This window comes from Aotus nancymaae, unplaced genomic scaffold (assembly GCF_030222135.1).
Source record: "Aotus nancymaae isolate 86718 unplaced genomic scaffold, 86718_ANA_hifiasm-v0.15.2.pri h1tg000036l, whole genome shotgun sequence".
Lineage (NCBI taxonomy): Eukaryota > Metazoa > Chordata > Mammalia > Primates > Aotidae > Aotus > Aotus nancymaae.
Genome location: NW_026988450.1, coordinates 91,840,272 through 91,852,545, shown reverse-complemented (window position 1 = coordinate 91,852,545; position 12,274 = coordinate 91,840,272). Strand labels below are relative to the sequence as shown.

The 12,274-nt window shown below is 47.0% G+C and overlaps 1 pseudogene; it reads right to left on the bottom strand.

The window, feature by feature from the left end:
- Positions 1–5,695: 5,695 nt before the first annotated feature.
- LOC135278073 (profilin-1-like) lies at positions 5,696–6,059 on the bottom strand (annotated as a pseudogene).
- Positions 6,060–12,274: the final 6,215 nt, after the last annotated feature.

Sequence of the window (12,274 nt, the reverse complement as noted above, 5' to 3'; positions counted from 1 at the left end):
TTTCTTCACAGATTTTGGAAAAACTACTTTAGATTTCATATGGAACCAAAAAGGAGCCTGCATAGCCGAGACAATCCTAAGCAAAAAGAGCAAAGTGGGAGGCATCATTCTACCTGACTTCAAACTATACTACAAGGCTACAGTAACTAAAACAGTTTGGTACAGGAACCAAAACCCATATATAGACAAATGGAACAGAATAGAGGCCTCGGAAATAACACCACATATCTACAACCATCTGATCTTTGACAAACCTGACAAAAACAAGCAATGGGGAGAAGATTCCCTATTTAATAAATAGTGTTGGGAAAACTGGCTAGCCATATGCAGAAAGTTGAAACTGGATCCCTTCCTTACATTCTATACAAAAATTAACTCAAGATGGATTAAAGACCAAATCTAAGACCTAAAACCTTAAAAACCCTAGAAGAAAACCTAAGCAATACCATTCAGGACATAGGCATGGACAAAGACTTCATGACTAAAACACCAAAAGCAATGGCCACAAAAGCCAACATTGACAAATGGGATCTAATTAAACTAAAGAGCTTCTGCACAGCAAAGAAACTATCATCAGAGTGAGCAGGCAACCTACAAAATGGGAGAAAATTTTTTCAATCTATCTATCTGCAAAGGGCAAATATTCAGAATCTACAGAAAACTTAAAGAATTTTACAAGAAAGAGACAAACAATCCCATCAAAAGGTGGGCAAAGGATGTGAGTAGACACTTCTCAAAAGACATTTATGCAGCCAACAAACATATGAACAGAAACTCATCATCACCGGTCATTAGAGAAATGCAAATCAAAAACACTGAGATACCATCTCATGTCAGTTATAATGGCGATCATTAAAAAGTCAGGAAACAACAGATGCTGGAGAGGATGTGGAGAAATAGGAACGCTTTTACACTGTTGGTGGGAGTGTAAATTAGTTCAACCAATTGTGGAAGTGTGGTGACTCCTCAAGGATCTAGAACTAGAAATACCATTTGACTCAGCCATCCCATTACTGGGTATACACCCAAAGGGTTATCCATCATTCTAGGATAAAGACGCATGCACACGGATGTTTATTACGGCACTGTTCACAATAGCAAAGACTTGAAACCAACCCGAACGCCCATCAATGACAGAATGAACAAAGAAAATGTGGCACATGTACACCATAGAATACTATGCAGCCATAAAAAAGGATGAGCTCATGTCTTTTGAAGCTAGAAATCATCATTCTCAGCAAACTAACACAAGAACGGAAAACCAAACACTGCATGTTCTCACTCATAAGTGGGAGTTAGAAGAACACATGGTCACAAGAAGGGGAACATCACACACTGGGACCTGTTTGGGTGGTGGGGGGCTAGGGAAGAGACAGCATTAAGAGAAATACCTAATGTAGATGACAAAAAAAATCCTTTTTTTTTTTTTTTTTGACATGAAAGTCTTTCTTTTTTAATTTGGTTGATACACATTTGACAAAATAGTATAAAATAATCCGTGAACAGATATTTAGGTATTTACATGAACAAGGTATTTACAGTAACAGAACTGAAATACATAAAATTGATATATTTCTTTAACAGAAATGTCTATAAAATTTTCTACTGTGAATCTGGAAGACTTTCAGTTCCTACTTATTAACCTGGTCTTAAGCCCCCACAGGCAACTTGTAGGGCCCAGGAGTAGGATATACAAGGTCTAACTCGTTTGACAATTAAGAATCATCTAGTAATGTGAACTGGTGGGTGTTGGGTGGGGGGAGAGGGGGAGGGAAGAACCAGATCTTGGGGGAAGTTACAGAGTAGAAGACTCCACTGAAAACAAAAATGGACAAGAAAGACCTAAAATCACACTCATCTTTCTCTTGTCTCCTGTGGGAGAAGGCTGCAAACTATTTTAAATACTTACTCAATTTTTCCCATTAGCAGAAAATCAGCAACCCTGAGACTCCAACTTTTCATGGCACAAAACTTAATTCACATCTAGTAACTGATTAAGATTTATAAACTAATTTTATATCAGATAGAAAATAACCCTTATGGTTTAAAAATACATGCAAGGAAACAAAATTTCTCAAATTTATTTTTTATGCCTAATTCTTAAACATTTGAACTAATAATTTCTATTGTCTGAAATTAGTTCCACACACAGGTACGCTTTAAATGAATGCTTTGAGTACACCTTGCTCTTGATTATTAAACGGAATGCCTACTTCCTTGTATTATTATTTAGATATACTTAAAAGAAATGAGAAGTTTAATCCACCTGGAATATAAAGAAATGTATCGATTTACAAGATAGCCACATAGACAGAGACCAGGAAGAAATAATCAAATGCTCATTCTTAGTAACACAACGGAGACAGTGAAACACGATCCACTATACGTGTCATCTGCTGATCTAACTACGTTACTTGATAAGCTATACTTACAAAGAATGGTTTCATCAAACACCTTACCAGAGCGAATATTCACACTGTGCTGAAACATCAAGTTTGCTGCTCCTCCAGTGGCGGTTCAAGAGCTTCCACTAGCTTTTTATTTGCCTCTCCATTATGCCGGCTTTGACAATGGGTTAAATGTTTCTTAAAATCTCTTGGGAAATTTGATTCAAATTTACAACGTGGACATTTAAGTAAACTTTGGACTTAATATTTAGGAACATAATAAATTTAAGTCCCATGGACTGCTACATGATTTTTAAGGAGAGATTCCAAAAGAAAAGCCTTTCGACAAATTGTGCATTTGTAAGGGCTTTGAACATTATGCTTATTAGCCAAATGATGCAAAACAGCACCTTTTTCATAGCACGGCAACAGCAAATTTTGCAATCCTACTTTCCTTTTCCACACTTCATATATTTTGCAATCACCTTCTCAGAGGTAAAAGCTTGTTTTTCTTAGTGAACTGCAGCACATTTCTAGTCTGCTCTGGACTAGTCATGTCCATTTTGTTCTCTTTGCTAAAAGCAGTGGATTCCACATCAACCTGCTCTTGATCACTGTTTGATTCGTGGCCCTTAATATCCATTGCATCCAAATCTGTTTCAATGTACTCACTACTACTATGCTCAGCATCTGAGCTCTCTTGGTTGTCTTTATTGAGCTTCTTTGAGGAAGGAAATCAAGTATCTTCTAAGCGTTTCTTAGGTGAAGCTAGAAGTTCTTCCTGAACCAGAATATCATATTTTTGATCATCTATGGCATCCATCTGTAGTTCATCACCAAGCTCAACAGCCTTCTGTGATTCTGAGAATATAGCAGATTTAGGGAGTTCAGGGAAAGGGACATGCTTCTGGGGCTCTGGACAAAGGGCACGTTTGCACGGCCTTGGGGAAGCAGAAGGGGCTGTTTTGGCAGGCTCAGGAAACGGGGCAGGTTTCCTAGGCTCAGTATCAATAGAACAGACTTCCAGACAAGTGAGGCTGCTTTGGGGTACTCAGATGGCCTAGAAGAACCTGTTTTTCTGGTGTCAGGGAAGACAGGTTTCTGAGGCTCAAGAAAATAGGAAGACTTCCACAGATCAGGAGAACCACCCCGGGAACTTTTCTGGGACTCAGGGAAATAATAACATGTGGCTGGTAGCAACAGTACTGGTCTACACTCTTGAAAAAAATCGGGGAAAAGCAAAGGCAAAAACCAAGGAATGTTCTATGTTAATAGGTATTTTTCTATGAATGTATTCTTCTTCTTAAGGGCAGTATAGAAGTATTAATGTATATTAACTTGGCTAGGACTTATTTGAATACAATTTAAGGAAAATCTTTACAGTTTTAAAAATAAGTCACACATTTAAAAACCCATTTGTTAATGGTGTTGAAAGAATGGAATGCCTAGAATCAACTCTGCAAAACACTGAGGCACAGATAATCTTTATTCAAAGATCAATTCCCCAGGGTCAATTTCCTGGAAATATTTGCATTGACCCTCAAGTAAGGTTAAGAGTGATTACATCTCCCTTAAATTTATTATGTTCCTAAATATTGCTATCTTTCAGCAATTTGGCCAAAGCATGGCTAAATTATAAAGTCAAGAAAGCCAAGATGGCCGGGCCTTTCCAGTGCATGTAAATTCTTCATAATACCCCTACCAGAATCAGGATGGATACGATGGGGTGCTCCAATCCATTTCAGATAAAAGAGATAAAAGAGAGCTATGTTCTACTCACTCTTCTTATCAACATAAACCAATAGTCTGATTCTTATTATTTATACTAAGGGAGTCCATATCCTTTTGTTAGAGCAAATAGAAAAACAAGCTTCTCTACACTGATGACATGGGACACCATCGTGGATGTGGAGGAGCCTTTCACCCTGATTGCCTACTATGTTAAAAGAACTAAAACTGGTATTCTTGGCTGATAGAATCCAATATTCAAATAGTATTTTTATTCAGGAACTTGGCTGTACATTGTAGAGAACACATTCTGGTCGGCTTGATGGGAAACGCTACTGCTCTAAGTCAGGTACTGTCAGCAGGCTGCGGGCAGACCACGTTCTGCCAGGACGCTGGCTGCAACAGTGTTTTTATACTTTTGAATGTTTGTATGTTTTCAGTGCCTGTGGCTAAGCATCTTCAATTTGCCATTGTTCACACCTGGCCCCGCTATACATTTAGTGACATCCAAGGGCTTTTGAGTTGGCAATCTTCATTCTACCCAAACTACTGTCAGATTCTTTTATAGTCAAGGAAGCTCATTGACAAGAATTTCTAGTTCCAGTCACATTTTGCTCTATGGGGCTCAACTTAGTGGTTATGTAGGCTTTCAAACAAATCCAAAGATTTGAGGTCAGTACTGACTCTCCATCGGCAGTTCTGTAGTCCCCAGTTAATTAACTTCTGCCAAATATACGGTTGAAATGAAAGCTGCTGGAGGGAAAGCTTACATGGGAACGTTATGATAAGTTAGTCTAAGTTCTGTCTTTGTAACAAGTTAAATCACAAGCTGTCTACTTGAACTGTGTTAGCTTTTCCTATAACAACATTTTTCCTGAAATAAAATGTAATGTTGTGTCCTTGGCTTTATAAAGAAATGTTGGCTGAAAAAAATTCATTGATCAATGTCTTTATGTAACGACACATGGGATACATTACTATCACTAGTGCAGTGCTAGAAAAAAAGACTCCTTTCACATAATGTGCTCCCTTTTAGTGGACAATGAAAATCCCCTCACCTGTGATGCTTCCTTTTCTCCTCGGCTGTCAGGATAGTCAAATTAACTCATGACTCCTTCCGAACACTGTTACTCTCCTCTTGATGTGCTCTCTCATCTCTTTGACCTTTAGTGTTTTTCTACATGCATGTATGTAAATTTGCTTGTAACCAATATCAATAACCTTTTGGAAGTATACAGCGTAAAAATTGCAAATAAAGAATCATTAAAAATAAAAAATTATTATTTTGTTAGAATCTTTTTTATTCAGAAGAAAACCCCCCAAAACCAAAAAGTTTTCCAGCCACACACAGGAGGGGTATGGGTAGGGGGCAGTGTCTGTCTATCCAGCCCTGGCCCACAGCCCATGTGGTTTTGGCAGCAATAAGGGGTGTGGGGTAATGGCCCAAAAAAGAGAATGGTGTATGTGTGTATGGGGAGGAAAGGGGTGCAAAGCCATGGGGAGCAGTGAAGGGGAAGGGACAGACCAGGTCAGTACTGGGCATGCAAAGGTGGGAGGCCATTTCATAACATTTCTTGTGATCAAACCACGTGGACACCTTCTTTGTCCATCGGCAGGACTAGTATCTTGACAGTCTTGGTGACAGTGACATTGAAGGTGGGGCTCCACCGGTGCTCTTCGTATGAAGATCCATGCTAAATTCCCCATCCTGCAGCAGTGAGTCCCGGATAACCGAACACTCTGGCCCCCAAGTGTCAGCCCCCACGTAAAAACTTGACCAGCCTTTGCCAAACAGGACACCAACCTCTGCTGGAGTGATGTTATCAAAGGTTTTCCTGGGGACGGTGGCCCTGACGGAGGCAAGTCCTTACAGCCCACGATGGCCGTGTCCTAACAGGTCCTGTCCGCCATGAGGTTGTCGACGTAGGCGCTCCACCTGGCCATGGCGCTGCTAATGGGGCTGCTCTCAGCGCTGCTGCTGCGGCTGTGGGCTGCCCACTACCAGAACACCCGATCATCCCCACGGCACCCAGTACCCCTCACCGCACCTGATCACCCTCACCACACCCGATCACCCCCCACCGCACCCAGTTACCCTCTGCACCCAATCACTCCCAAAGCACCCAGTCACCCACACCACACCTGGTCACCCCTAGGGCACCTGGTCACCCCCACGGCACCTGGTTCCCCCACTGCACCTGGCAGGGCCTGAGTGCCTCGCTCCACGCTCTGGGTGAACCTCCGGTCATCGGGAAGCAGATGCCATCTCAGTGGTCATCCTTTTGGGAAACGCTGACTTCTGGGAAGGAATTGTGCGGTCACAGAGCTCACTGCCTGCAGGTGCCTTGGCCCACACCGGAGGGACTCATAGGTGAAGCGCCCTGTGGTACCCTCACCCAGGAGCTTATGAAGAGAAGAGGAAATCCTAAGGGCGACACCAGGCAGTGATAAGTCCCGTGAAAGAAGGACAAAGCGCTAGAAAGCCACCCAGAAACCGGGAAGGCTCCCTGGGCGAGGGGGTGCCAAGCAGGGTCCTGAAGGCCTGATGGGACTCAGGAGAGGAGATTGTAGAGGAGAAGGTGTGTGGAAGGGGCAGCAAAACTAGAGGACGCAGGTGAAAAGGCATCCTCTAGACATCGCGGCTCATCCAGTTTGTGGCCACCGGCCATGGTGGGGTGTGTGGGGCATCTTAAGACCAGATACTTGAATTCTTTGTAGAGGAGTTGTTTGGGCAGATTCTAAGAGAAACTTGAAGCTCGTTCCTCATTGACTCAGGAGTCCAGAATGTAGGCTGGGGATATTAAAGTTGCTTTTGTAAAGGAAGAGAGAAGGCCCAGTCAGATCTGACATGCTGTGCCTTGAATAGAATGCAGTTTGAGACAGATTTAGACGTCACCTGCACACATAAGGTGTTTCTGTTGGTGCCTTGGCTAAAATGCATCAAGAAGTCCCACACTCTGTATTAGGTGTCTACACTAAACCTACATTATGTCTTCAAGATGGCATTTGTGTAAAGCAAAATAAATGACGAAGTTTAAAAAATGGTTAATAATATTCTGGCACTAATTTTTTTTTAGTTTTAAACATTTCTGCTAATAAAAATAATAATGTTTGAACAATCTTGCAAAATTCAAGAAGTACTGGAAAAATGTTAAAAACCTTATCTTCTGTAATTGTACCTTTTAGATTTGGTTACTGTTAATATTCCTAGTTTAAATAATAAAAATGCTACAACATTTATCACGAGGAAGCATGTAATAAGGTGAATAAATTTAAACTGAAAAGGAGTTTTGGAAAAATTAAAAAGATATGTTTGATAATGTTCATGATGGAATTCAATAATCTAAAAATGATTACTAAAGGAAAGATTTAACGTGCAATGGTGATAATTTAGAGCAAGGCTTTTCGTGCTTAAAAAAATTCTGGGTTTTATGTTAAATTGAGACCTCCAGGCACACAAGGGTCACACTGTGGCTCCTCCGAGGGGCTAAGCCTGCATACCCAGCACCCGCCCGCTTTTGCTCTGCTAGCCCCGCCCCCACCAGCACCCAATTTACGATGGAGGAATGGAAGTCTCCTCTTTTGTTCCCTCCTCCTCAGTGTTTCCCTCTCCCTGGCTTCCTCCCCAGCTAGCTCTTTCCAGAAGCCACCTGATTTCCTTGGCATGCATGGATGCACTGTGTGTCCCACAAAATGAAAGCTGCAGGCAGGCAGGATTCCAACATTTTGTATTGATTGTTACATCCTTAGCTGCTAGAATAGTACCTGGCTCCTGGCAGGCAGGCAAGAGGTATTTCCGGAATATTGAATGAACTGATGGCATGGCGGTGAAGAATAAACCAGATGGCTTGTGTCAAGGGCTCACAGAGCAAGTCCAGCAGCAGCAGGTACTAAGTGGCAGCCCCACAATGTCGGCACTCACCCTCCAGGAGCCTGTAGGCCACGCTGATGTTGGGGCACAAGAACTGCACAGGCAGCAGGCGGAACTGGTGGAAGGTGCCTGGGGGCCGGTTCTCACGAATGCGGAAGGAGAGGCTTTTCTTTGGGAAGCAGAGCTCCCGGGGATTGAGGGAGCTGCAGGCTGGAAAGGAGGTGTTGAAGAAGGAGAAGTACACTCGGGCACAGCCTGGCCACTGGCACTCGCCCTCACGAAGGGACGTAGGCGACAGGAAGACCTTGAGGTAGACGGTGAACACCCAGAAGCCTCCGTCTGCAGAGAGAGGTCAGGCCTGTGGGGGCATCGGCCACACCTGCCAGGCAGTCGGGAATGGGGAAGAGGCAGGAGCTCCAGGCCTGATGCAAAACCTGGTCCCCACCAAGGTCCACAGGGCTCAGCCTGGTGCTCCAGCTCCACCTGCTACCTCCTTGCCTCTGCTGCCGGGCCCTGCGGCCCGGAGCATCAGTGCCCCCCAGGCCTAGCTCTCTTCATTCAGTTCTCAGCTTAGAGGCCCCTCAGGGAGGCGTGCTGAGCACTGGGTTGAAGGCTCCCTGACTCTGTTGGTGGCAACTTTTCCAGTAAGTGATCAGTGCCCCGCCTGCCACACCCTCCCCAAGGAGGTTTGGAGTGGCCGCAGACAGACTTCCCCAATGCCTAGAGGGGGCATTTCCGGCAAGTTCCATCACCGAGGTGCCAAAGCGATTTCCGATGTACCACGAGGGCTTTCCCAGCTTCCATCTCAGCTGGAGGTGGGCGGCTGCTCCTCAGAGCTGCTCTTCCCATATTCTCTGGCATTCTCTGCTTTTTGCTAGCCTGTCCATCACTGCTCCAACCTTCTGTTGTAATTCATTCTTTACACAAACTTTCCCTGTTCAAATCACTCTGTGGTTTCTTTCTTGACAGGACCTGGCCATGTATGAAGCCTCTCCCCACTTTGGAGGGCTCAGGCTTCCCAGGAATCTCAGGCCCAGGGCAAATTCCATGCTGGCCCCACCCAGGGACTCCCATTCCTCAAGCTCCACCCTAAGGGCTCAGGTTGAAGAGAACAGCAACTAAGTTCATAGAACCAAGACTCATCTCAGATGCTGCCTCCTCCAGGATCTGCCTGGGCTACCCTGGAGGGAGCTGCCCACCCAAGCCCCCTCCCTGTCCTGCACTGGGCTGTCCCTGGCAGACGGGCCGGGATGCCTGCTCTGCACTCATGGCCCGAGGCTTGCCTCTCACCAACAGACAGGGCTTAGGGTGGTTGCGGGGGCTGCACAAGTCGTGGCCCTGGAGGGTTGGCAGGGGGTGGGAGCTACCAGGGGCAGCATCACTGCTCCCAGTCACAGGCACCCTGCTTTCCCCCACCCTTCCCAGCTCCAATGTCACGTGTGGCCATGACATTAGCACTGACTGCTCCACTTTCCTCCCTGGACACCTGGGCCAGACATGAGTCTCTGGCACAAGCCGACTCTGATAAGAAGTCAGGCTTTCCTTAGGAACTGCCGCTTCTCCAGAGAGTTGCAGGTCATTTGGTAAGTCAAAACTTTGGAATTTTTTCAGCCCCACTTACTCCCTCTCTTGAAACCTCCTAATCCTTTTTAGCACCACTGGAAGAAGAATTCAGGTCTGGCAGAAGTGTGTACCCAGATTCCTGTGTGTCTCCAAACCCCCACAGCCTCAGGAAGCCCCAGGGTCACTGGCAGCCCTGAAACTTGTCCTGGCTTCTCTCAGGCTGGACACAGAGGCAGGCCAGCCTCACCTCAACCCTGACGCCCTCCACACCCTCCAGGCTGGACACTGAGGCAGGCCAGCCTCACCTCACCCCTGACGCCCTCCACACCCTCCAGGCTGGACACTGAGGCAGGCCAGCCTCACCTCACCCCTGACGCCCTCCACACCCTCCAGGCTGGACACTGAGGCAGGCCAGCCTCACCTCACCCCTGACGCCCTCCACAGCCTCCAGGCTGGACACTGAGGCAGGCCAGCCTCACCTCACCCCTGACGCCCTCCACACCCTCCAGGCTGGACACAGAGGCAGGCCAGCCTCACCTCACCCCTGATGCCCTCCACACCCTCCAGGCTGGACACAGAGGCAGGCCAGCCTCACCTCAACCCTGATGCCCTCCACACCCTCCAGGCTGGACACTGAGGCAGGCCAGCCTCACCTCACCCCTGACGCCCTCCACACCAGGTGTGGTGGGGAAGCCACCCCGAGCCTCAGTGTCAGCGGCTGTGATGAGGGTGGCTTGAGGAAGGGGTAGGGTGGGGTGTGGGGATGGGAGTGGGGGCAGCTCCGTTACTGCGGACACTGAGCTTCTCCCAGGTTCTCTGGTCCAGGCTCCGGATAAGGTAGAGGAGGCCTGTGTCCTCCTGGGTGGGATCCAGTTGTTCTCGTGCAGCCGCGTGTGGTATGTGCCACAGAAATGCCGGCCCAGGCGGAAGTTGGGGACCTCCCCAGGAGTGTCCTGAAGGGCATGGACATAGAGCAAGGGCATGCTTGCCAGCTGATCCACATACACCTTCTCCCAGTAAGCATCCCTTGAGAAGTAGAGGCCCAGTGCCACTGTGGGAAGTAGGGAAGTGAGTGAAGGATGGTGAGGATAAGACTTCTTCGAGGACCAAAAAAAAAAAAAAAAAAATCATTAGTTTAAAATTCCTGTCTTAGCAGGAGTTTTTCATCTACGGTCCTAAGAACATGAACACTCAATTATTTGTGTGGTTACACACTGGCTAGAAAAGGACTGCTTTAAAACAGAGAAAGGCAAGAAGATGGGGAGGCAGTAGCCACAGTGGCAAGCCTGTTCTCAATCACCCAGGCCGGAAGGGCACCCGAACCACACAGGCTTCTCAACAGGTCACCCAGAGCCAGAGTGTTCAAGGGCAGGAGACACTGCCAGCCACGCAGGCAGGCAACAGTTGCCAAAAATGAAGAAAGCTCTTTACAGGAAAGTCATAAATCTTTATCTAAACATACACCTACCATATGACCCTGCAATTCCACTCCATTCATCCAAGAGAAGTAAAAACATACGTCCATCAAATGGCGTAGTGGGAACTGGAGGGATGATTCACAGAAGCCAAGAGCCTAGAAGCCCTTCAGCAGGTGGATGGACAGGCAGACTGTGGTCCAGCCACGCCACAGAATCCTACCCAGAAAAAGGGTGAACTATGGATACATGCAAACACCTGGATAGGTCACACACCCATGCAGTGCAACATACCCGTAAGTGCCAAGTGGAGCCTGGAAGAGCACAGGTGAGGCGTCTGGAGTCCCACACTGGGAAAACAGAACAGGAGAAGTCTTCTCTTGAAGTGCTCACTGCACATCAGGAACGCAGCTCCCATGACAGCGACCTCGGGATGGTGGTTGGGGTTGCATTTCTGGTGACAAAGAGGGTGAGAGACTATAACTCACGGTGGCCTCACAGGGTGAGGAGGGGCTGGATGCCCTGGGCCCTGATAAGCCCCCTCTCAATCCCATGTGGCGTCCCATGTCTGGGCTATTCACATAGGTGGCAGGGTCCACGTTCTCACCCCAGAGGGGATTCTAGGGACTGACTGAGCTCAGGTCGGGAGAGGCAATGCAGCTCTGCCAGATCTAGTTTTCTCTGGGACACACACCTCGGGCCCTGGCCTTCCCAATAAGAACTATTTGCTCTTTGGTGCCTGCAGGGTGGCTCTGGTGATGCTCAGGCTGCAGAAAAGTGGACACCTCTCCGCCACAGGAGCAGATCCAGACTGGGAATCCCAAGGTGCTCCTCTGGGGCCTCCGAGATGTGCACTCACCTTCAGTGGTCCAGAGACTGGAGGTAGGACAGGCCTGGGCTCCCCAAAGCCCCCACCACAAAGACCACGTGTGCAGGAAAGAATGGGCTTTCCTGTTCCATCTGGTGGAGCCCATCCCTACAGGATCATGTGGGACCCAATTCCAGTTGGTCTCCCTGCTGCCAAAAGGGATTTGAAGGTCAGGCAATGATTGTGAGCAGAAACAGACTTAAATGCACTTAAAATGCCTCCCAGGTGGTCTCTGCAGCTGGGCACAGCTGTCTTAATGTTCCTGCTTGTCACAGGCACTTCTAGATGGAAAAACACATGGTCCAAGGTGGGATAACCAAGGAGGTGGGTGCAGGGCCAGCCTCAGCGGAGTGCAGCCTGGGTAGTCCTGGTGGGCCCTGCTCAGAGGTCTCACGCTTGGTTTAATGCTTTGTTGCTACATAATTCTAGGACAAGCAGCCCA